Source organism: Silene latifolia, chromosome 3 (genome assembly GCF_048544455.1).
Source record: "Silene latifolia isolate original U9 population chromosome 3, ASM4854445v1, whole genome shotgun sequence".
Taxonomy (NCBI): Eukaryota; Viridiplantae; Streptophyta; class Magnoliopsida; order Caryophyllales; family Caryophyllaceae; genus Silene; species Silene latifolia.
In genome coordinates this window covers 150,318,711-150,345,921 of record NC_133528.1, presented here as the reverse complement: position 1 = coordinate 150,345,921, position 27,211 = coordinate 150,318,711, and the positions used below count along the sequence as shown (strand labels likewise).

General features: G+C 40.7%; 1 long non-coding RNA gene across 2 annotated transcripts; it reads left to right on the top strand.

The window, feature by feature from the left end:
* Positions 1-226: 226 nt before the first annotated feature.
* On the top strand, positions 227-23,692 carry LOC141646466 (uncharacterized). 2 transcript variants are annotated; one of them, XR_012545563.1, is made up of 4 exons: positions 306-537; positions 1,136-1,677; positions 2,165-2,301; positions 23,477-23,692. It is a non-coding gene; the product is annotated as an uncharacterized LOC141646466 (long non-coding RNA). The 2 variants fall into 2 exon arrangements; XR_012545564.1 differs by lacking the exons at positions 2,165-2,301; positions 23,477-23,692 and having other exon boundaries at positions 227-537; positions 1,117-1,600.
* Positions 23,693-27,211: the final 3,519 nt, after the last annotated feature.

The window sequence follows — 27,211 nt, the reverse complement described above, 5'->3', positions numbered from 1 at the left end:
TATTCATTTTAAACAAATCTCATTTAAGACGACACTATTCATTTTAAACTTAAAATAAGTTGTTAGAGAATAGTCGAATGATCCACCCATGAGTCAGAAATATTTTATTCCGTAGTTTTTCTACAGATCGTTTGGATAAACTGTGATTGTCCCATTGTTTGGGACAAATGGACATGGTTTTGTAGAAAAACCATTTGAGACCCATGGTTTATAAGAAACCATGGTCTCCCTCCCATGGTTTTATTAGAGAAACCATTGCAGTACACGGTTTTCTTAGAGAAAGTTCTCCTAGGCCTATAAATAGAAGGCTTTTGGGAGGCATTTGGATCATCCAAAAATCACACAACAAAAATATATCTTTCTCTACACTAGAGAGAGGAGGTTCTTGGGTTGTGAAGCTATAGGTATTGGTCCTAGTGATCAATATCTAGATCGACGGATTCGTGATACTAGTTCAATACTAAAGTCGTCCTGGAGCAATTACTTGGAGGGTTCCGCAAGTTCGAGATAGATATTCTACTCTCCCGATTTAGTAAGGTAAGTGACTATATACACCTTGTTGATATCGTCTCATTTATCATAATTATTAATCTACATAAGTCAAATAACATACCATTTACACAAAAACAAAATGCTTAGAAATTATCAAAAGACTTGTCATATCTATGCAAATGGTAGATTATTTGACCCGTTTTAATCTTAAGATGGATATCCTCCTTAAGATAAACTTGTTGCATAGTTGCATATCATATATTGGAAGATGGAAGTTTGGAGCGGTTTAGTCGGTTTAGGAACGGGTGATTTTTGGTTCGGTGTAAGTTGACGTGACGCTTGTCCATTATTTCAAAGCAAATATTGCATTATTTTGCTTCGATCTTTCTTAAGGGTGAAGTAAGTTTACACTGTAGAAGCCTATCATCCATGGCCCAACTACTACCATAGCAAAAGGGTTGTTCAAATCGGGTTATCTTTGAGTCGGATCTATTTGTCATAATCACAAAAGTTTTCGTTATGAAAAATAATATTGGATTATTGACAATTATTGTTAACGTTCAATTTAATTAAGCTACTAAATTTATTATTTTATGATATTTGTGCTTACTATATAAATAATAGATGATTCCGTCTATTCAAGGTGATCCACGTAAAAAAAAGGACGAAAGCCCAGAAGAGGAACGCTAGACTTGAAGAGGTTAGCAGCCCTCGAAACAGTTTTAATAAGCATCAGCGGTTGTCAAACCGCTCCCTACTAAGGAAGTAATTGCAAAGAGCTGGTGTATAGTCGATTAGTCCCTATATAAAGAGGCATTTACCAAGACAAATGACACACAACTCAAACAATTACAACTTTGTCTATCTTTAGATCTTAGATTAGATTAGCACGGTGAAACCATCCATCTATCCATAGAGATAATTAGCCATCTATGTCTTAGTTTGTAATTTAGTATCCACAAGTAGTCTTGTGAAGACTTTGTTGACGTTGTATAATTGACATTTTCATGTTATATAAATATCTTTAAATATTCATGTGTTTAGAATATAAGAACCATATCATTCACCTTAGTGTAAATCGTGTGGACAGTTCCTTCGGTCAGATAAAGCAGCCACACAAATTTTGAGAAGTAACATAGGACATTTGAAGGTGGCGGTACGCGACAAACGAGTCCTGGGCGAAAGGTACTCCTTAAACATAAATGATAACTTGTTATTTACGGCTTAAAACGAATACCGTAACTGATTAAACAACCCTAGACACGTGATGGAAAAACTGAGAGTAAAAGAAACATGACCCTGTACGACCTTCAAAATGGCTCAAATTTAAGTGTATAATACACGATTTTCAGGATTTCGGCGTCCCGGGACAAAAATGTCCATAAATCATACGGACGTTTCCTTCGGTAAGCTAAAGTAGCCACACAAGTTTCGAGAAGAAACAGAGGATATTTAAGTGTGCCGGTATGTGATAAACTAGTCTTGGACGAAAATCGGGTACTCTTTAAAAATAGATGATAACTTGTTATTTTGGGTTGAAATCGAATACGATAACTAATGTAACGACCCAAGACACGTGGTGGAAAAACTGGGAGTAAAAGAAACATGACCCGATACGACCTCCCAAACAGTTCAAATTTTAGTGTATAATACACGGTTTTCGGAATTTCAGGGTCTCGGGACAAAAATGTATTTAAATCATGTGGACAGTCCCTTCGGTCAGATAAAGCAGCCACAAAATTTTTGAGAAGTAACATAGGACATTTGAAGGTGGCGGTACGCGATAAACGAGTCCTGGACGAAAATGAGGTACTCCTTAAATATAAATGATAACTTGTTAATTACGGCATAAATCAAATACCGTAACTGATGAAACAACCCTACACACGCGATTGAAAAACTGGGAGTAAAAGAAACATGACCCAGTACGACTTTCCAAACGGCTCAAATTTAAGTGTATAAAACACGGTTTTCGCGATTTCGAGGTCCCAGGACAAAAACGTCCGTAAATCATATGGACGGTTCCTCTGGACAACTAAAGGAGCCACACAAATTTTGAGATGACATAGAACGTTTTAGTGTGCTGGTATGCTATAAACTAGTCTCGAACGAAAATTGGGTACTCCTTAAAAATAGATGATAACTTGTTATTTAGAGCTGAAACCGAATACAGTAACTGATAAAGCAACCCAAAACATGTGGTGGAAAAACTAGGAATAAAAGAAACATGACCCGGAACGACCTCCCAAACGGCTTATATTTAAGTGTATAATACACGGTTTTCGGGCTTTCAGGGTCCCGGGACTAAAAGGTCCGTAAATCAATACGGACGGTTCCATATGTTTGATAAAGCGGCCAAATTTTTTTTTTCAGGTGAAACAGAGGTCGTTTGAGTGTACCGGTATGAAATAAACTAGTCTCGGTCGAAAATCGCGTAATCCTTAAAAATAGATGATAACTTGTTAGTTAGGGCTGATATCGAATACGGTAACTGATGACGCAACCCAGACACGTGGTGGAAAAACTGGGAGTAAAAGAAGCATGACCCGCTACGAGCTCTGAAACGGCTTAAATTTAAGTGTATAATACACGGTTTTTGGGATTTCGGTGTCCCGGGACAAAAACGTTCGTAAATCATACGGACAGTTTCTCGAGTCAGATAAAATAGCCACACAAATTTGAAAGAAACAGAGGACGTTTAGGTGTGCCGGTCTGCGATAAACTAGTCTCGGACGAAAATTAGGTACTCCTTAAAAATAGAGGATAACTTGTTATTTAGGGTTGATATCGAATACGATAACTGATGAAACGACTCCCGACACTTGTTGAAAAAGTGGTAGTTAAAGAACTATGACCCGGTACGACCTCCCAAACGGCTCAAATTTAGGTGTATAATACACAGTTTTCGGGATTTAAGGGTCACGGGGCAAAAACGTATCGTATTTCATACGTATGGTTCCATAGGTCAGCCTAAGCAGCCACACAAATTTTGAGATAAAACAGAGGACGTTTTTGTGTGCCGGCTAGTGATAAACTAGTATCGGACGAAAATCGGGAACTTCTTAAAAATAGATGATAACTTATTATTTACGGCTGAAATCGAATACGGTAATTGATGAAGCAACCCAGACATGTGGTGGAAAAACTGGGAGTTAAAGATACATGTCCTGTCTGACCTCCCAAACGGCTCAAATTTAAAGGTATAATACACGGTTTTCGGGAATTTAGTGTCTTGGTTTAAAAAGCTTCATAATTCATACGGACAATATCTCGGGTCGGATAAAGCAGTCACACAAATTTCGAGAAGAAACAGAGGACGTTTGAGTGTGACGGAATGAGATAAACTAGTCTCGGACGAACATTAAGTACTCCTTAAAAATAGATAATAACTTGTTATTTAGGGCTGAAATCGAATACGGTAACTGATAAAACAACCCAAGACACATGGTGGAAAAACCGGGAGTAAAAGAAAAAATTGACCGTGTACCAGCTCCCAAACGGCTCAAATTTAAGTGTATAATATACGGTTTTCGGGATTTCGAGGTCCCGGGACAAAAAGGTTCGTGAATCATACGCACACTTCCTCGGGTCAGATAAAGCATCCATGCAAATTTTGAAAAGAAAAAGAAGACGTTTGGATGTGCCGGTATACGATAAACTAATCTCTCGTAAACCGTGTACTCCTTAAAAATAGATGACAACTTGTTTTTTAGGGTTGAAATCAAATACGGTAACTGATGAAGCGACCCCAGACATGTGGTGGAAAAACTAGGAGTAAATAAAAGAAACATGACCCGCTACGAGCTCCTAAACGGCTCAAATTTAAGTGCATAATACACGGTTTTCGGGATTTCCGGGTCCAGGGGAAAAAAGGTTCGTAAATCTTATGGACCGTTTCTCCGGTCAGATAAAGCAACCACACAAATTTTGAGAAGAAACAGAGCACGTTCGTGTGTGCTTGTATGTGATAAAATAGTCTCCGACGATAATCGGGTACTCCTTAAAAATAGATGATAACTTGTTATTTAGGGCTGAAATCGAATACGGTAACTGATGAAACAACCCAAGACACATGGTGGAAAAACTGGGAGTAAAAGAAAAATTGACCGTGTACCAGCTCCAAATCGGCTCAAATTTAAGTGTATAATACACAGTTTTCGAGATTTCGGGGTCCCGAGTAAAAAAGGTTTGTAAATCATGCGGAGAGTTCCTTGGGTCAGATAAAACAGCCACACAAATTTTTAGAAGAAACAGAGGACGTTTGGGTGTGCCTCTATGCGATAAACTAGTCCCGAACGAAAATTGGGTACTCCTTAAAAATAGATGATAACTTGTTATTTAAGGCTGAAATCGAATACGGTAACTGATGAAGCAACTCAAGAAACGTGGTTTAAAAACTTGGAAGTAAATGAAACATGACCCTGTACGAGCTCTCAAACGACTCAAACTTAAGTGTATAATACACGGTTTTCGGGATTTCGGGGTCTCGGGACAAAAAAGTTCGTATATCATGCGGACAGTTCCTCGGGTCAGATAAAGCAGCCACATAAATTTTGAGAAGAAACAGAGGACGTTTGAGTGTGTCGGTATGCGATAAACAAATCTCGGAAGAAAATCGAGTACTCCTTAAAAATAGATTGTAAGTGATAACTTGTTATTTAGGGCTGAAATCAAATACGGTAACTGATGAAGCGACCCCAGACACGTGGTGGAAAAACTGGGAGTAAAAAAGACATGACTCAGTACGGGCTCCCAAACGGCTCAAATTTAAGTGTATAAGACACGATTTTCGGGATTTCATGGTTCGGGATAAAAAGCTTCGTAAATCATACGGACAGTTCTTCGGGTTAGATAAAGCAGCCGCGCAAATTTAAGAGTAAACGGAGGACGTTTGAGTGTGCCGGTAAGCGATAAACAAATCTCGGAAGAAAATCGGGTACTCCTTACAAATAGATGATAACTTGTTATTTAGAGCTGAAATCAACCGTAACTGATGAAGAGACTTTAGACACGTGGCGGAAAAACTAGGAGTAAAAGAAACATGACATGGTACGAGCTTTCAAATGGCACAAATTTAAGTGTATAATACACGGTTTTCGTGATTTCGGGGTCCCGGGACATAAAGGTTCGTAAACCATACGGACAGTTCCTCGGGTCAGATAAAGCAGCCACACAAATTTTGAGATGAAACAGAGGACGTTTGAGTGTTACAGTATGCAATAAACAAATCTCGAGAGAAAACCGGGTACTCCTTACAAATAGATGATAACTTGTTATTTAGGGCTGAAATCGACTACGGTAACTAATTAAGCGACTCAAGACACGTGGTGGAAAAACTAGGAGTAAAAGAAACATGACCCGGTACAAACTCCCAAACGGCTCAAATATAAGTGAATAATACACAGTTTTCGGGGTCCCGGGACAAAATTATCTCAAAATCATACGAAAAGTTCCTTGGGTCAGATAAAGAACCCACACAAATTTTGAGAAGAAACAAAGGACGTTTGTGTGTGCGTGTATGCGATTAACTAGTTTTTGACGAATATCGGGTACTCCTTAAAAATAGATGATAACTTGTTATTTAGGGCTACAATCGAATACGGTAGCTGATGAAGCAACCCAAGACACGTGGTGGAAAATCTTGGAGTAAAAGAATCATGACCCGGTACGAGCTCCCAAAAGGCTCAAAATTAAGTGTATAATACCCGGTTTTCGGGATTTCGAGGTCCCGGGACAAAAATGTTCGTAAATCATACAGACAGTTCCTCGGGTCAGATAAAGCAGCCACACAAATTTTGAGATGAAACAGAGGACGTTTGGGTGTGCCTCTATGCGATAAACTAGTCTCGAACGAAAATCGGATACTCGTTAAATAGATGATAACTTGTTATTTAGTTCTGAAATCGTTTACGGTATCTGATGAAGCGACCCAGACACGTGGTGAAAAAATGGGAGTAAAAGAAACATAACCTGTTACGAGCTCCCAAACCGTTCAAATTTAAGTGTATCCTACACGGTTTTTGGGATTCCGGGGTCCCGTGACAAAAAAGGTTCCTAAATTATACGGACAGTTCCTTGAGTCAGATAAAGCAGCCACACAAATTTTGAGAAGAAACAGAGGACGTTCGGGTTTGCTTGTATGTGATAAACTAGTATCGGACGAAAATCGGGCACTCCTTCAAAATAGATGATAACTTGTTATTTAGAGCTTAAATCGAATACGGTATCTGATGAAGCAACCGCAGACACAAGGTGGAAAAACTAGGAGTAAAAGAAACATGACCCGTTATGAACTCCCAGAGAGCTCAAATTTAAATGTATAATACACAGTTTTCGTGATTTCGGGGTCCCGAGATAAAAAGCTTCATAAATCATACGGACAGTTCCTCGGGTAAGATAAAGAAGCCACACAATATTTATGAATTACCGGAGGACGTTTGAGTGTGCCGGTATGCGATAAACAAATCTCGGGAGAAAATCGGGTACTCCTTAAAAATAGATGATAACTTGTTATTTAGGGCTGAAATCGAATACGGTAAACAATGAAGCGACCCAAGATACGTGGTGGAAAACTGTGAGTAAAAGAATCATGACCCGGTACGAGCTCCCAAACGACTCAAAATTAAGTGTATAATACACGGTTTTCGGGATTTTAAAGTCCCGAGACAAAAAGGTTCGTAAATAATACGGACAGTTCCTCATGTGAGATTAAGTAGCCACACAAATTTTGAGAAGAAACAGGCGACGTTCAGGTGTGCCTGTATGCGATAAACTAATCTCAGGCGAAAATCGAGTACTACTTAAAAATAGATGATAACTTGTTAGGCTGAAATCAAATACGGTATCTGATGAAGCGACCCAAGACACGTGGTGGAAAAACTAGAAGTAAAAGAAACATAACCTGTTACGAGCTCCCAAACGGCTCAAACTTAAGTGTATAATACACGGTTTTCGGGATTTCTGAGTCCCGGAAAAAAATGTTTCGTAAATCATACAGAGAGTTCCTCATGTCAAATTAAGCAGCCACAAATTTTTTGAGAAGAAACGGAGGACATTCGGGTGTGCCTATATGCAATAATCTAATCTCGGACGAAAATCGGGTACTCCTTAAAAATAGATGATAACTTGTTATTTAGGGCTAAAATCGAATACGACATCTGATGAAGCGACCCTAGACACGTGGTGGAAAAACTAGAAGTAAAAGAAACATGACCCGTTACGAGCTCCCAAACGGCTCAAATTTAAGTGTATAATACATGATTTTCGGGATTTCGGTGTCCCGGGACAAAAATGTTCGTAAATCGTACGAAAAGTTCCCCGGGTCAAATAAAGCAGCAACACAAATTTTGAGAAGAAATAGAGGACGTTTGAGTATGCCGGTATGTGATAAACTAATCTCGGACGAAAATTAGGTACTCCTTAAAAATAGATGGTAACTTGTTATTTAGAGCTGAAATCGCATACGGTAACTGATGAACAAACCAAGAAACGTGGTGGAAAAACTTGGAGTAAGAGAAACATGACCCTGTACGAGCTTTCAGACGGCTCAAATTTAAGTGTATAATACACGGTTTTGTGATTTCGGGGTCCCGGGATAAAAAGCTTCGTAAATCATACTGACAGTTCCTCGGATAAGATAAAGCAGCCACACAAATTTTAAGAATAAACAGAGGACGTTTGAGTGTGCCAGTATGCGATAAACAAATCTCGGAAGAAAACCGGGAACTCCTTAAAAACAACTTTTTATTTAGGGCTGAAATCGGGAACTCCTTAAAAATAACTTTTTATTTATGGCTCAAATTTAAGTGTATAATACACGATTTTTGGGATTTTGGGGTCCCGGAACAAAAACGTTCGTAAATCATATGGACAGTTCCTTAGGTCAGATAAAGCAGCCACACAAATTTTGAGAAGAAACAGAGGACTTTCGGGTGTGCCTATATGCGAAAAACCAATCTCGGAAGAAAATCGGCTGCTCCTTCAAAATAGATAATAACTTGTTATTTAGGGCTGAAATCGAATACGGTATCTGATGAAGCTACCCCAGATACGTGGTGGAAAAACTGGGTGTAAAACAAACATAAACCGTTACGAGCTCCCAAACGGCTCAAATTGAAGTGTATAATATACGGTTTTGGGGTTTTTGGGGTCCCGTGACAAAAAGATTCGTAAATCATTCGAACAGTTCCTCGAGTTAGATAAAGCATCCACACAAATTTTGAGAAGAAGCAGAGGACGTTCGGGTGTGCTTGTATGTGATAAACTAGTCTCGGACGAAAATCGGGTACTAATTAAAATTAGATGATAACTTGTTATTTAGGGCTGAAATCGAATACGGTATCTGATGATGCGACCCCAGACACGTGGTGGAAACACTAGGAGTAAAAGAAACATGACCCGTTACGAGCTCCCAAACAGCTCAAATTTAAGTGTATAATATACGGTTTTCGTGATTTCGGGTTCCCGAGAAAAAAAGCTTCGTAAATCATACGGACAGTTCCTCAGGTCAGATAAAGCAGCCGCATAAATTTTGAGAAAAACAGAAGAGGTTCGGGTGTGCCTATATGCGATAAACCAATCTCAGAAAAAAATTGGGTACTCCTTAGAAATAGATGATTACTTGTTATTTAGGGTTGAAATCGAATACGGTATCTGATGAAACGACCCGAGATACGAGGTGGAAAAACTGGGTGTAAAACAAACATAACCCGTTACGAGCTCCCAAACGGCTCAAATTTAAGTGTAGAACACAAGGTTCTGGGGATTTCGGGGTCCTGCGACTAAAAGGTTCGTAAATCATACGGACAGTTCATCGAGTTAGATAAAGCATCAACACAAATTTTGAGAAGAAACGGACGACGTTCGGGTGTGTCTGTATGCGATAAACTAAGTTAAGTGTATAATACACGGTTTTCGTGATTTCAGGGTTCTGGGACAACATGCTTCGTAAATCCTACGGACAATTCCTAAGGTAAGATTAAGTTGCCACACAAATTTTATGAATAAACAGAGGACGTTTGAGTGTGCCGGTATGCGATAAACAAATCTCGAGAGAAAATCGGGTACTCCTTAAAAATAGATGATAACATGTTATTTAGGGTTGAAATCGAATACAGTATCTGATGAAGCGACCCCAGACACGTGGTGGAAAAACTAGAAGTAAAAGAAATATAACCCGTTACGAGCTCCCAAACGGCTCAAACTTAAGTGTATAATACACGATTTTCGTGATTTCAGGGTCCCGGGAAAAAAAATGTCATGAATCATACAGACAGTTCCTCATGTCATATTAACCAGCTACACAAATTTTGAGAAGAAACGGACGACGTTCGGGTGTGCCTGTATGCGATAATCTAAACTCAGACGAAAATCGGGTACTCCTTAAAAATAGATGATACCTTGTTATTTAGGGCTGAAATCAAAAACGGTATCCGATGAAGCGACCCAGATACGTGGTGGAAAAACTGGGTATAAAAGAAACATAACTCGTTACGAACTCACAAACGGCTCAAATTTAAGTGTATAATACACGGTTTTGAGGATTTCGGGGTCCCTGGACAAAAAGGTTCGTAAATCATATGAACAGTTCCTTGGGTCAGATAAAGCAGCCACACAAACTTTGAGAAGAAATAGAGGCCGTTTTGGTGTGCCTATATGCGATAAACCAATATTTGACGAAAATCGGGTACTCCTTAAAAATAGATGATAACTTCTAATTTAGGGCTGAAATCGAATACGGTATCTGATGAAGCGACCCCAGACACCTGGTGGAAAAATTAGGAGTAAAAGAAACATGACTCGTTACGGGCTCCCTAACAGCTCAAGTTTAAGTGTATAATACACGGTTTTCGTGATTTCGGGGACCCAGGACAACATGCTTCGTAAATCCTACGGACAGTTCCTCGGGTAAGATAAAGTAGCCACACAAATTTTATGAATAAACAGAGGATGTTTGAGTGTGCCGGTATGCGATAAACAAATCTCGGGAGAAAATCGGGTAATCCTTAAAAATAGATGATAACTTGTTATTTAGGGCTGAAATCGAAAACGGTATCTGATGAATCGACCCCAGACACTTGGTGCAAAAACTAGAAGTAAAAGAAACATGACCCGTTACGAGCTCCCAAACGGCTCAAATTTAAGTGTATAATACACGATTTTTCGGGATTCCAGGGTCCCGAAACAAAATTCTCCAGAAATCACATAGAATTTCCTCGGGTCAGATAAAGCGGTCACGAAAAATTTGAGTAGTAACGGAAGACAGTTGGGGGTGCCGGTATGCCATAAACCAGCATTCGTCGAACCTCGGATAATCATGAAAAATGGATTAATGCTCGTTATTTGAGGCTGAATCGAATAGGTAAACTCTTGAAATGACCTCGGACGCGTGACTGAAATACCGGGAGAAATAGAAACAGGGTCCGGTACGACCTCCCGAGCGGCTCAAATTGAAGTGTATAATACACGGTTTTTCGGGATTCTAGGGTCCCGTAACAAAATTCTCCGAAACTCACATAGAAAGTTCCTCGAGTTAGATAAAGCGGCCACGCAAAATTTGAGTAGCAACGGAAGACATTTGGGGGTGCCGGTATGCCATAAACCAGCATTCGTCGAACCTCGGATAATCGTGAAAAATGGATTAATGCTCGTTTAATTTTCGTTATTTGAGGCTGAATCGAACAGGTTAACTCTTGAAATGACCTTGGACGCGTGATTGAAAGACTGGGAGAAAAAGAAACAAGGTCCGGTACGACCTCCCGAACGACTCAAATTGAAGTGTATAATACACGGTTTTTCGGGATTTTAGGGTCCTGGAACAAAATTCTTCAAAAATCACATAGAAAGTTCCTTGAGTCAGATGAAGCGGCCACGCAAAATTTGAGTAGCAACGGAAGACATTTCGGGGTGCCGGTATGCCATAAACCAGCATTCGTCGAACCTCGGATAATCGTGAAAAATGGATTAATGCTCGTTTAATGCTCGTTATTTGAGGCTGAATCGAAAAGGTTAACTCCTGAAATGACCTCGGATGCGTGATTTAAAAACTGGGAGAAAAAGAAACAGGGTCCGTTACGACCTCCCGAACGGCTCAAATTGAATTGTATAATATACGGTTTTTCGGGATTCCAGGGTCCCGGAACAAAATTATCCGGAAATTACATAGAAAGTTCCTCGGGTCAGATAAAGCGGCCACACAAACTTTGAGTCCTAACGGAAGACATTTGGGGGTGCCGGTATGCCATAAACAAGCATTCGACGAACCTCGGATAATCGTGAAAAATGGAGTAATGCTCGTTATTTGAGTCTAAACGAATAGGTTAACTCTTAAAATGACCTCGGACGCGTGATTGAAAAACCGGGAGAATAAGAAACAGGGTTCGGTACGACCTCCCGAACGGCTCAAATTGAAGTGTATAAATACACAGATTTTCGGGATTCCAAGTTCCCGGAAGAAAATTCTTCGGAAATCACATAGAAAGTTCCTTGGGTCAGATAACGCGGCCACGCAAAATTTGAGTAGAAACGGAAGACATTTGGGGGTGCCGATATGCCATAAACCAGCATTCGTCGAACATCGGATAATCATGAAAAATGGATTAATGCTCGTTATTTAAGGCTGAATCGAATAGTTTAACTCCTGAAATGACTTCAGACGCATGATTGAAAAAATGGGAGAAAAAGAAACAGGGTCCGGTACGACTTCCCCAACGACTCCAATTGAAGTGTATAATGCACGGTTTTTCGGGATTCCAGGGTCCCGGAACAAAATTCTCCGGAAACCACAAAGAAAGTTCCTCGGGTCAGATAAAGCGACCACATTAAATTTGAGTAGCAACGGAAGACATTTGGGGGTACCGGTATGCCATAAACCAGCATTCGTCGAACCTCGGATAATCGTAAAAAAATGGATTAATGCTCCTTATTTGAGGCTGAATCGAATAGGTTATCTTCTGAAATTACCTCGAACGTGTGATTAAAAACCGGGAGAGAAAGAAACAGGGTCCGGTACGACCTCCCGAACGGCTCAAATTGAAGTGTATAATAATACACGGTTTTTCGGGATTCCAGGGTCACGGAACAAAATTCTCCAGAAATCACATATAAAGTTTCTCGGGTCAGATAAAGCGGCCACGCAAAATTTGAGTAACAACGGAAGACATTTGGAGGTGCCGATATGCCATAAACAAGCATTCGGCGAACCTCGGATAATCGTGAAAATTGGATTAATGCTCGTTTAATGCTCGTTATTTGAGGCTGAATCGAATAGCTTAACTTCTGAAATGACTTCGGACGCGTGATTGAAAAACCGGGAGAAAGAGAAACAGGGTCCGGTACGACTTCCGAACGGCTCAAATTGAAGTGTATAATATACGGTTTTTCGGGATTCCAGGGTCCAGGAACAAAATTCTGCGGAAATAGACATAGAAAGTTCTCGGGTCAGATAAAGCGTCCACGCAAAATTTGAGTAGCAACGGAAGACATTTGAGGGTGCCGGTATGCCATAAACCAGCATTCGTCGAACATCGGATAATCATGAAAAATTGATTAATGCTCGTTATTTGAGGCTGAATCGAATAGGTTAACTCTTGAAATGACCTCGGACGCGTGTATGAAAAACCGGGAGAAAAAGAAACAGGGTCCGGTACGACCTTCCGAACGGCTCAAATTGAAGTGTATAATACACGGTTTTTCGGGATTCTAGGGTCCCAGAACAAAATTCTCCGAAAATCACATATAAAGTTCCTTGGGTCAGACAAAGAGGCCACGCAAACTTTGAGTAGCAACGGAAGACATTTCGGGGTGCTGGTATGCCTTAAACCATCATTTGTCAAACCTCGGATAATCGTGAAAAATGGATTAATGCTCGTTATTTGAGGCTGAATCGATTAGCTTAACTCCTGAAATGACCTCGGACGCGTTACTGAAAAACCGGGAGAAAGAGAAACAGGGTCCGGTACGACCTCCCGAACGGCTCAAATTGAAGTGTATAATACACGGTTTTTCGGTATTCCAGGGTGCAGGAATAAAATTCTCCGGAAATCAGATAGAAAGTTCTCGGGTCAGATAAAGCGTCCGCGCAAAATTTGAGAAGCAACGGAAGACATTTGGGGGTGCCGGTATGCCATAAACCAGCATTCGTCGAACCTTGAATAATCATGAAAAATAGATTAATGCTCGTTTAATGCTCGTTATTTGAGGCTGAATTTGAATAGGTTAACTCCTGAAATGACCTCGGATGCGTGATTGAAAAACCGGGAGAAAAAGAAACAGGGTTCCGTACGACCTCCCGAAAGGCTCAAATTGAAGTGTATAATAAACGGTTTTTCGGGATTCTAGGGTCCCGTAACAAAATTCTCCTAAACTCACATAGAAAGTTCCTCGAGTTAGATAAAGCGGCCACGCAAAATTTGAGTAGCAACGAAAGACATTTGGGGGTGCCGGTATGCCATAAACCAGCATTCGTCGAACCTCGGATAATCGTGAAAAATGGATTAATGCTCGTTTAATTTTCGTTATTTGAGGCTGAATCGAACAGGTTAACTCTTGAAATGACCTTGGACGCGTGATTGAAAGACTGGGGAGAAAAAGAAACAGGGGTCCGTACGACCTCCCGAACGACTCAAATTGAAGTGTATAATACACGGTTTTTCGGGATTTTAGGGTCCTGGAACAAAATTCTTCAAAAATCACATAGAAAGTTCCTTGAGTCAGATGAAGCGGCCACGCAAAATTTGAGTAGCAACGGAAGACATTTCGGGGTGCCGGTATGCCATAAACCAGCATTCGTCGAACCTCGGATAATCGTGAAAAATGGATTAATGCTCGTTATTTGAGGCTGAATCGAAAAGGTTAACTCCTGAAATGACCTCGGATGCGTGATTTAAAAACTGGGAGAAAAAGAAACAGGGTCCGTTACGACCTCCCGAACGGCTCAAATTGAATTGTATAATATACGGTTTTTCGGGATTCCAGGGTCCCGGAACAAAATTATCCGGAAATTACATAGAAAGTTCCTCGGGTCAGATAAAGCGGCCACACAAACTTTGAGTCTAACGGAAGACATTTGGGGGTGCCGGTATGCCATAAACAAGCATTCGACGAACCTCGGATAATCGTGAAAAATGGAGTAATGCTCGTTATTTGAGTCTAAAACGAATAGGTTAACTCTTAAAATGACCTCGGACGCGTGATTGAAAAACCGGGAGAATAAGAAACAGGGTTCGGTACGACCTCCCGAACGGCTCAAATTGAAGTGTATAAATACACAGATTTTCGGGATTCCAAGTTCCCTAAGAAAATTCTTCGAAATCACATAGAAAGTTCCTTGGGTCAGATAACGCGGCCACGCAAAATTTGAGTAGAAACGGAAGACATTTGGGGGTGCCGATATGCCATAAACCAGCATTCGTCGAACATCGGATAATCATGAAAAATGGATTAATGCTTGTTATTTAAGGCTGAATCGAATAGTTTAACTCCTGAAATGACTTCAGACGCATGATTGAAAAAATGGGAGAAAAAGAAACAGGGTCCGGTACGACTTCCCCAACGACTCCAATTGAAGTGTATAATGCACGGTTTTTCGGGATTCCAGGGTCCCGGAACAAAATTCTCCGGAAACCACAAAGAAAGTTCCTCGGGTCAGATAAAGCGACCACATTAAATTTGAGTAGCAACGGAAGACATTTGGGGGTACCGGTATGCCATAAACCAGCATTCGTCGAACCTCGGATAATCGTAAAAAAATGGATTAATGCTCCTTATTTGAGGCTGAATCGAATAGGTTATCTTCTGAAATTACCTCGAACGCGTGATTAAAAACCGGGAGAGAAAGAAACAGGGTCCGGTACGACCTCCCGAACGGCTCAAATTGAAGTGTATAATAATACACGGTTTTTCGGGATTCCGGGGTCCCGGAACAAAATTCTCCGGAAATCACATATAAAGTTTCTCGGGTCAGATAAAGCGGCCACGCAAAATTTGAGTAACAACGGAAGACATTTGGAGGTGCCGATATGCCATAAACAAGCATTCGGCGAACCTCGGATAATCGTGAAAATTGGATTAATGCTCGTTTAATGCTCGTTATTTGAGGTGAATCGAATAGCTTAACTTCAAAATGACTTCGGACGCGTGATTGAAAAACCGGAGAAAGAGAAACAGGGTCCGTTTACGACTTCCGAACGGCTCAAATTGAAGTGTATAATATACGGTTTTTCGGGATTCCAGGGTCCAGGAACAAAATTCTGCGGAAATAGACATAGAAAGTTCTCGGGTCAGATAAAGCGTCCACGCAAAATTTTAGTAGCAACAGAAGACATTTGAGGGTGCCGGTATGCCATAAACCAAAGATTCGTCGAACCTCGGATAATCATGAAAAATTGATTAATGCTCGTTATTTGAGGCTGAATCGAATAGGTTAACTCTTGAAATGACCTCGGACGCGTGTATGAAAAACCGGGAGAAAAAGAAACAGGGTCCGGTACGACCTTCCGAACGGCTCAAATTGAAGTGTATAATACACGGTTTTTCGGGATTCTAGGGTCCCAGAACAAAATTCTCCGAAAATCACATATAAAGTTCCTTGGGTCAGACAAAGAGGCCACGCAAACTTTGAGTAGCAACGGAAGACATTTCGGGGTGCTGGTATGCCTTAAACCATCATTTGTCAAACCTCGGATAATCGTGAAAAATGGATTAATGCTCGTTATTTGAGGCTGAATCGATTAGCTTAACTCCTGAAATGACCTCGGACGCGTTACTGAAAAACCGGGAGAAAGAGAAACAGGGTCCGGTACGACCTCCCGAACGGCTCAAATTGAAGTGTATAATACACGGTTTTTCGGTATTCCAGGGTGCAGGAATAAAATTCTCCGGAAATCAGATAGAAAGTTCTCGGGTCAGATAAAGCGTCCGCGCAAAATTTGAGAAGCAACGGAAGACATTTGGGGGTGCCGGTATGCCATAAACCAGCATTCGTCGAACCTTGAATAATCATGAAAAATAGATTAATGCTCGTTTAATGCTCGTTATTTGAGGCTGAATTTGAATAGGTTAACTCCTGAAATGACCTCGGATGCGTGATTGAAAAACCGGGAGAAAAAGAAACAGGGTTCCGTACGACCTCCCGAAAGGCTCAAATTGAAGTGTATAATAAACGGTTTTTCGGGATTCTAGGGTCCCGTAACAAAATTCTCCTAAACTCACATAGAAAGTTCCTCGAGTTAGATAAAGCGGCCACGCAAAATTTGAGTAGCAACGAAAGACATTTGGGGGTGCCGGTATGCCATAAACCAGCATTCGTCGAACCTCGGATAATCGTGAAAAATGGATTAATGCTCGTTTAATTTTCGTTATTTGAGGCTGAATCGAACAGGTTAACTCTTGAAATGACCTTGGACGCGTGATTGAAAGACTGGGAGAAAAAGAAACAGGGTCCGGTACGACCTCCCGAACGACTCAAATTGAAGTGTATAATACACGGTTTTTCGGGATTTTAGGGTCCTGGAACAAAATTCTTCAAAAATCACATAGAAAGTTCCTTGAGTCAGATGAAGCGGCCACGCAAAATTTGAGTAGCAACGGAAGACATTTCGGGGTGCCGGTATGCCATAAACCAGCATTCGTCGAACCTCGGATAATCGTGAAAAATGGATTAATGCTCGTTATTTGAGGCTGAATCGAAAAGGTTAACTCCTGAAATGACCTCGGATGCGTGATTTAAAAACTGGGAGAAAAAGAAACAGGGTCCGTTACGACCTCCGAACGGCTCAAATTGAAGTGTATAATATACGGTTTTTCGGGATTCCGGGTCCGGAACAAAATTATCCTGAAATTACATAGAAAGTTCCTCGGGTCAGATAAAGCGGCCACACAAACTTTGAGTCTAACGGAAGACATTTGGGGGTGCCGGTATGCCATAAACAAGCATTCGACGAACCTCGGATAATCGTGAAAAATGGAGTAATGCTCGTTATTTGAGTCTAAAACGAATAGGTTAACTCTTAAAATGACCTCGGACGCGTGATTGAAAAACCGGGAGAATAAGAAACAGGGTTCGGTACGACCTCCCGAACGGCTCAAATTGAAGTGTATAAATACACAGATTTTCGGGATTCCAAGTTCCGGAAGAAAATTCTTCGAAATCACATAGAAAGTTCCTTGGGTCGATAACGCGGCCACGCAAAATTTGAGTAGAAACGGAAGACATTTGGGGGTGCCGATATGCCATAAACCAGCATTCGTCGAACATCGGATAATCATGAAAAATGGATTAATGCTTGTTATTTAAGGCTGAATCGAATAGTTTAACTCCTGAAATGACTTCAGACGCATGATTGAAAAAATGGGAGAAAAAGAAACAGGTCCGGTACGACTTCCCCAACGACTCCAATTGAAGTGTATAATACACGGTTTTTCGGGATTCCAGGGTCCCGGAACAAAATTCTCCGGAAACCACAAAGAAAGTTCCTCGGGTCAGATAAAGCGACCACATTAAATTTGAGTAGCAACGGAAGACATTTGGGGGTACCGGTATGCCATAAACCAGCATTCGTCGAACCTCGGATAATCGTAAAAAAATGGATTAATGCTCCTTATTTGAGGCTGAATCGAATAGGTTATCTTCTGAAATTACCTCGAACGCGTGATTAAAAACCGGGAGAGAAAGAAACAGGGTCCGGTACGACCTCCCGAACGGCTCAAATTGAAGTGTATAATAATACACGGTTTTTCGGGATTCCAGGGTCACGGAACAAAATTCTCCAGAAATCACATATAAAGTTTCTCGGGTCAGATAAAGCGGCCACGCAAAATTTGAGTAACAACGGAAGACATTTGGAGGTGCCGATATGCCATAAACAAGCATTCGGCGAACCTCGGATAATCGTGAAAATTGGATTAATGCTCGTTTAATGCTCGTTATTTGAGGTCAATCGAATAGCTTAACTTCAAAATGACTTCGGACGCGTGATTGAAAAACCGGGAGAAAGAGAAACAGGTCCGATTTACTTCCGAACGGCTCAAATTGAAGTGTATAATATACGGTTTTTCGGGATTCCAGGGTCCAGGAACAAAATTCTGCGGAAATAGACATAGAAAGTTCTCGGGTCAGATAAAGCGTCCACGCAAAATTTTAGTAGCAACAGAAGACATTTGAGGGTGCCGGTATGCCATAAACCAGCATTCGTCGAACCTCGGATAATCATGAAAAATTGATTAATGCTCGTTATTTGAGGCTGAATCGAATAGGTTAACTCTTGAAATGACCTCGGACGCGTGTATGAAAAACCGGGAGAAAAAGAAACAGGGTCCGGTACGACCTTCCGAACGGCTCAAATTGAATTGTATAATACACGGTTTTTCGGGATTCTAGGGTCCCAGAACAAAATTCTCCGAAAATCACATATAAAGTTCCTTGGGTCAGACAAAGAGGCCACACAAACTTTGAGTAGCAACGGAAGACATTTCGGGGTGCCGGTATGCCTTAAACCATCATTTGTCAAACCTCGGATAATCGTGAAAAATGGATTAATGCTCGTTATTTGAGGCTGAATCGATTAGCTTAACTCCTGAAATGACCTCGGACGCGTTACTGAAAAACCGGGAGAAAGAGAAACAGGGTCCGGTACGACCTCCCGAACGGCTCAAATTGAAGTGTATAATACACGGTTTTTCGGTATTCCAGGGTGCAGGAATAAAATTCTCCGGAAATCAGATAGAAAGTTCTCGGTCAGATAAAGCGTCCGCACAAAATTTGAGAAGCAACGGAAGACATTTGGGGGTGCCGGTATGCCATAAACCAGCATTCGTCGAACCTTGAATAATCATGAAAAATGGATTAATGCTCATTTAATGCTCGTTATTTGAGGCTGAATTTGAATAGGTTAACTCCTGAAATGACCTCGAATGCGTGATTGAAAAACCAGGAGAAAAAGAAACAGGGTTCCGTACGACCTCCCGAAAGGCTCAAATTGAAGTGTATAATAAACGGTTTTTCGGGATTCCAGGGTCCTGGAAAAAAATTCTTTGAAAATCACATAGAAGTTCTTCGGGTCAGATAAAGCGGCCACGCTAAATTTGAGTAGCAACGGAAGTCATTCGGGGGTGCCGGTATGCCATAAACCAGCATTCGGCGAACCTCGGATAATCGTGAAAATTGGATTAATGCTCGTTTAATGCTCGTTATTTGAGGCTGAATTTGAATAGGTTAACTCCTGAAATGATCTCGGATGCGTGATTGAAAAACCGGGAGAAAAAGAAACAGGGTTCCGTACGACCTCCCGAAAGGCTCAAATTGAAGTGTATAATACACGGTTTTTCGGGATTCCAGGGTCCTGGAAAAAAATTCTTTGAAAATCACATAGAAGTTCTTCGGGTCAGATAAAGCGGCCACGCTAAATTTGAGTAGCAACGGAAGTCATTCGGGGGTGCCGCTATGCCATAAACCAGCATTCGTCGAACCTCGGATAATCCTGAAAAATTGATTAATGCTCATTTAATGTTCGTTATTTGAGGCTGAATCGAAGAGGTTAACTCCTGAAATGACTTTGGACGCGTGATTAAAAAACCCGGAGAAAAAGAAACAGGGTCCAGTACGACCTCCCGAACGACTTAAATTGAAATGTATAATAATACACGGTTTTTCGGGATTCCAGGGTCCCGGAACAAAAGTCTCCGAAAATCACATATAAAGTTTTTCGGGTCAGATAAAGTGGCCACGCAAAATTTGAGTAGCAACGGAAGACATTTGGGGCTGCCGGTATGCCATAAACCAGCATTCGTCGAACGACGGATAATCGTGAAAAATGAATTAATGCTCGTTTTATGCTCGTTATTTGAGGCTGAATCGAATAGCTTAACTCCTGAAATGACCTCGAACGCGTGATTGAAAAACCGGGTGAAAAAGAAACAGGGTGCGATACGACCTTCCGAACGACTCAAATTGAAGTGTATAATAATACACGGTTTTTCAGGATTCCAGGGTCACGGAACAAAATTCTTCTGAAATCACATATAAAGTTACTTGGGTCAGACAAAGAGGCCACGCAAAATTTGATTAGCAACGGAAGACATTTGGAGGTGCCGATATGCCATAAACCAGCATTCGTCGAACCTCGGATAATTGTGAAAAATTGATTAATGCTCGTTTAATGCTCGTTACTTGAGGCTGAATCGAATAGCTTAACTCCTGAAATGACCTGAGACGCGTGATTGAAAAACCGGGAGAAAAAGAAACAGGGCCCGGTACGACCTCCCGAACGGCTCAAATTGAAGTGTATAATATACACGGTTTTTCGGGATTCCAGGATCACGGAACAAAATTCTCCGGAAATCACATATAAAGTTTATCGGGTCAGATAAAGCGGCCATGCAAAGTTTGAGTAGCACGGAAGACATTTGGAGGTGCCGATATGCCATAAACAAGCATTCGGCGAACCTCGGATAATCGTGAAAATTGGATTAATGCTCGTTTAATGCTCGTTATTTGAGGCTGAATCGAATAGCTTAACTTCTGAAATGACCTCGGACGCGTGATTGAAAAAACGGGAGAAAAAGAAACAAGGTCCGGTACGACCTCCCGAACGGCTCAAATTGAAGTGTATAATACACGGTTTTTCGGGATTCCAGGGTCCCGGAATAAAATTCTCCGGAAATCACATAGAAAGTTCCTCGGGTCAGATAAAGCGGCCACGCAAAATTTGAGTAGCAACGGAAGACATTTGGGGGTGCCGGTATGCCATAATCCAGCATTCATCGAACCTCGGATAATCGTGAAATCTGGATTAATGCTCGTTATTTGAGGCTGAATTTGAATAGGTTAACTCCTGAAACGACCTCGGATGCGTGATTGAAAAACCGGGAGAAAAAGAAACAGGGTTCCGTACGACCTCCCGAAAGGCTCAAATTGAAGTGTATATTACACGGTTTTTCGGGATTCCAGGGTCCTGGAAAAAAATTCTTTGAAAATCACATAGAAGTTCTTCGGGTCAGATAAAGCGGCCACGCTAAATTTGAGTAGCAACGGAAGTCATTCGGGGGTGCCGGTATGCCATAAACCAGCATTCGTCGAACCTCGGATAATCATGAAAAATGGATTAATGCTCGTTTAATGTTCGTTATTTGAGGCTTAATCGAATAGGTTAACTCCTGAAATGACCTTGGACGCGTGATTAAAAAACCGGGAGAAAAAGAAACAGGGTCCGGTACGACCTTCCGAACGGCTCAAATTGAAGTGTATAATACACGGTTTTTCGAGATTCTAGGGTCCCGGAACAAAATTCTCCGAAAATCACATATAAAGTTCCTTGGGTCAGACAAAGAGGCCACGCAAACTTTGAGTAGCAACGGAAGACATTTCGGGGTGCCGGTATGCCTTAAACCATCATTCGTCGAACCTCGGATAATCATGAAAAATGGACTAATGCTCGTTATTTGAGGCTGAATCGAATAGGTTAACTCTTGAAATGACCTCGGACGCGTGATTGAAAAACCGGTAGAAAAAGAAACAGGGTCCGGTACGACCTCACGAACTGCTCAAATTGAAGTGTATAATAATACACGGTTTTTCGGGATTCCAGGGTCACGGAACAAAATTCTCTGGAAATCACATATAAACTTCATCGGGTAAGATAAAGCGGCCACGCAAAATTTGAATAGCAACGGAAGACATTTGGGGGTGCCGTTATGCCATAAACCAGCATTCGTTGAACCTCAGATAATCGTGAAAAATGTATTAATGCTCCTTTAATACTCGTTATTTGAGGTTGGATCGAATAGGTTAACTCCTGAAATGACGTCGGACGCGTGATTGAAAAACCGGGAGAAAAAAAAACAGGGTCCGGTACGAGCTCCTGAACGACTCAAATTGAAGTGTATAATAATACACGGTTTTTCGGGATTCCAGGGTCACGGAACAAAATTCTTCGGAAATAACATATAAAGTTCATCTGGTTAGATAAAGCGGCCACGCAAAATTTGAGTAGCAACGGAAGACATTTGGGGGTGCCGATATGCCATAAACCTGCATTCGTCGAATCTCAGATAATCATGAAAAATGGATTAATGCTCGTTATTTGAGGATGAATCGAATAGGTTAACTCTTGAAATGACCTCGGACGCGTGATTAAAAAACCGGGAGAAAAAGAAACAGGGTCTGGTACGACCTCCCGAACGGCTCAAATTGAAGTGTATAATACACGGTTTTTCGGGATTTTAGGGTCCCGGAACAAAATTCTCCAGAAATCACATAGAAATACTACTACAGATATAGGGTATAACAATGGTTAAAGACCGTTGTTATATAAAAAAGCGGACGTTGTTAAAGCGTCTTTTTTTAAAGGTTTTAACAACGGTTGGTTTTTTTAAGAAACCCATTGTGAAAACTATTGACAACGGTTAAAAACCGTTGTCGTTACGAGACATTCGTTGTGGAATGTGTGACTACATTTTTGGTGGGAAAGTTATAACAACGGTTACAATAGAAAAAACCGTTGTTATAACTAAAGACAACGGTTTTTTTTAAATAACCGTTGTTATTGTTTTTAAAAAAATAAAAAAAATAAAAATACAAAGCATTACTGCCAAAATCCCTCCTGCATCAATTAACTATATATTACTAGATGCATGCATTATTAAATTACTGCCAAAATCAAAGCATGAAATGACACAATATATGGAATGCGAAGGGTTATAAGATTTGAAGCAGGGATATGGCACAATTTCCTAAACAAAATTCGTATTAATTTAAGCATCAAACCGTAAACATATTAATTAAAAAACAACTTAAACGACACATTACTAATTATAAATTCATTCCACTATCTCAATAACCAATCCATTATATCACTATGTCCACCATAAACACCAAACCCTAAATCTTTAAAACCTAATAAACTCCAAACTTCCTTCAATAATGAATGATACCATTCGTTTAACATGCATTATGACCGAGTACAACAAAAGTTTCATACGCCGCTTGCAGGAAATCGAAAGGAAGTACAGGCTCTTCCTTGAGGAAGCTCGTATCGCACTCAAGGATGCAAAAAAAAAATGGCTTGTTAGAGCCGCAGATAATGCAGCTATATGAAGATATTACATCTGCGGAACGAAACCTCCAAATAGCAAAGGAGGAGAGGATGAATATCATAGAAGAGAATGCATCCCTATATGAACATCTAAGAATTGTATTTTTAGCAATGCATTAAGTTTATGTATATATATCAATTAATTTAGTTTGTTTTACTAATAAACGCAGAAAAACTAAGCGAATAATAATTTTAGAAAGAACAATGACGGAGAAAAACACATGCAAATAAAATAATTAGAGAAAGAACAATAATGACGGAGATGACAAAACCTAAAACAATAAAGCGATAGATATATACCTGATAATTAGAGAAAGAAAGAGATGATGACAACAACAGTGACGGAGATGATAAAGCGACGATGAGAAAGAGACGATGAGAAAGTGGTTGTGTGTTTGTCTTTGTGTTTATGTTTGTGGCTGTAGCTGATCAGTGTTTCTGTGGTATATATTGTGGTATTTGCTTGAAAGTATTGACAACGGTTATTACACATAAACCCGTTGTCATTAGATAATATATTAACAACGGTTCCTTTGAAAACCGTTGTTAAAAAGTATTAACAACGGGTTCTAATATAACCGTTGTAATTAATTTTCACTAATTTTGCGCCAAATTATTAACAACGGTTATAATGTATTACAGAGTAAACTGTTGTTATTATTTTTTATATTAACAACGGTTGTGCAAGTTTGACCCGTTGTTAAAACCAATAACAACGGTTAACAACACATAACCGTTGTATATAAGTTTAGTAAAATTCGCGCCATCCATTCTACAACGTCTTATGGTGATTTTCGTGAATAAGCGTTGTTAAAGGGTCGTTGTGGTTGCCTGGATTTGTAGTAGAAAGTTCCTCGGGTCAGATAAAGCGGCCAAGCAAAATTTGAGTAGCAACGGAAGACATTTGGGGGTGTCGGTATGCCATAAACCAGCATTCGTCGAACCTCGGATAGTCGTGAAAAATGGATTAATGCTCATTTAATGCTCGTTCTTTGAGGCTGAATCGAATAGGTTAACTCCTGAAATGACCTTGGACGCGTGATTAAAAAACCTGGAGAAAAAGAAACAGGGTTCGGTACGGCCTCCCGAACGGCTCAAATTGAAGTGTATAATAATACACGGTTTTTCGGGATTCCAGGGTCACGGAACAAAATTCTCCGGAAATCACATATAAAGTTCATCGGGTCAGATAAAGCGGCCACGCAAAATTTGAGTAGCAACGGAAGACATTTGAGGGTGCCGATATGCCATAAACCAGCATTCGTCGAACCTAGGATAATCGTGAAAAATGGTTTAATGCTCGTTTAATACTCGTTATTTGAGGCTGAATCGAATAGGTTAACTCTTGAAATGACCTCGGACGCGTGATTGAAAAACCGAGAGAAAAAGAAACAGGGTCCGGTACGACCTCCCGAACGGCTCAAATTGAAGTGTATAATAATACACGGTTTTTCGGGATTCCTGGGCACGGAAAAAAATTCTCCCAAAATCACATATAAAGTTCATCGGGTCAGATAAAGAGGCCACGCAAAATTTAAGTAGCAAGGGAAGACATTTGGGCGTGCCGGTATGCCATAAACCAACATTCGTCTACCTCGGATAATCATGAAAAATGGATTAATGCTCGTTTAATGCTTGTTATTTGAGGCTGAATCGAATAGGATAATCTTGAAATGACCTCGGACGCGTGATTGAAAAACCGGAAGAAAAAAAATAGGGTCCGGTACGACCTCCCGAACTGCTCAAATTGAAGTGTAGTAATACACGGTTTTTCGGGATTCCAGGGTCCTGGAACAAAATTCTCCGGAAATGACATAGAAAGTTCCCCGGGTCAGGAAAACAGCCACGCAAAATTTGTGTAGCAACGGAAGACATTTGGGGTGCCGGTATGCCATAAACCAGCATTCGTCGAACCTCGGATAGTCGTGAAAAATGGATTAATGCTCGTTTAATGCTCGTTATTTGAGGCTGAATCGAATAGGTTAACTCCTGAAATGACCTTGGACGCGTGATTAAAAAACCTGGAGAAAAAGAAATAGGGTTCGGTACGACCTCCCGAACGGCTCAAATTGAAGTGTATAATAATACACGGTTTTTCGGGATTCTAGGGTCACGGAACAAAATTCTCCGGAAATCACATAAAGTTCATCGAGTCAGATAAAGCGGGCACGCAAAATTTGAGTAGCAACGGAAGACATTTGAGGGTGCCGATATGCCATAAACCAGCATTCGTCGAACCTAGGATAATCATCAAAAAATGTTTAATGCTCGTTTAATACTCGTTATTTGAGGCTGAATCGAATAGGTTAACTCTTGAAATGACCTCGGACGCGTGATTGAAAAACCGAGAGAAAAAGAAACAGGGTCCAGTACGACCTCCCGAACGGCTCAAATTGAAGTGTATATACACGGTTTTTCGGGATTCCTGGGTCACGGAAGAAAATTCTCCAGAAATCACATATAAAGTTCATCTGGTCAGATAAAGCGGCCACGCAAACTTTGAGTAGCAACGGAAGACATTTGGGGGTGCCGGTATGCCATAAACCAGCATTCGTCGAACTTCGGATAATCGTGAAAAATGGATTAATGCTCGTTTAATACTCGTTATTTGAGGCTGGATCGAATAGGTTAACTCCTGAAATGACCTTGGACGTGTGATTAAAAACCGGGAGAAAAAGAAACAGGGTCCGGTACGACCTCCCGAACGACTCAAATTGATGTGTATAATAATACACGGTTTTTCGGGATTCCAGGGTCACGGAATAAAATTCTCCAGAAATCACATATAAAGTTCCTCGGGTCAGATAAAGTGGCCACGCAAAATTTGAGTAGCAACGGAAGACATTTGAGGGTGCCGGTATGACATAAACCAGCATTCGTCGAACCTAGGATAATCGTGAAAAATGGATTAATGCTCGTTATTTGAGGCTGAATCGAATATGTTAAGTCTTGAAATGACCTCGGACGCGTGATTGAAAAACCGAGAGAAAAAGAAACAGGGTCCGGTACGACCTCCCGAACGGCTCAAATTGAAGTGTATAATAATACACGGTTTTCGGGATTCCTGCACGAAATAAAATTCTCCGGAAATCACATATAAAGTTCATCGGGTCAGATAAAGCGGCCACGCAAAATTTAAGTAGCAAGGGAAGACATTTGGGGTGGCCGGTATGTCATAAACCAGCATTCGTCGAACCTCGGATAATCATGAAAAATGGATTAATGCTCGTTATTTGAGGCTGAATCGAATAGGTTAACTCTTGAAATGACCTCGGACGCGTGATTGAAAAACCGGAAGAAAAAGAAACATGGACCGGTACGACCTCCCGAACGGCTCAAATTGAAGTGAATATATAATACACGAATTTTCAGGATTCCAGGGTCCCGGAACAAAATTCTCCGGAAATCATATAGAAAGTTCCTCGGGTCAGATAAAGCGGCTACGCAAAATTTGAGTAGCAAAGGAAGGCATTTGGGGGTGCCGGTATGCCATAAACCAGCATTCGTCGAACCTCTGATAATCGTGAAAAATGGATTAATGCTCGTTTAATGCTCGTTATTTGAGGCTGAATCGAATAGGTTAACTGTTGAAATGACCTTGGACGCGTGATTAAAAAACCGGGAGAAAAAGA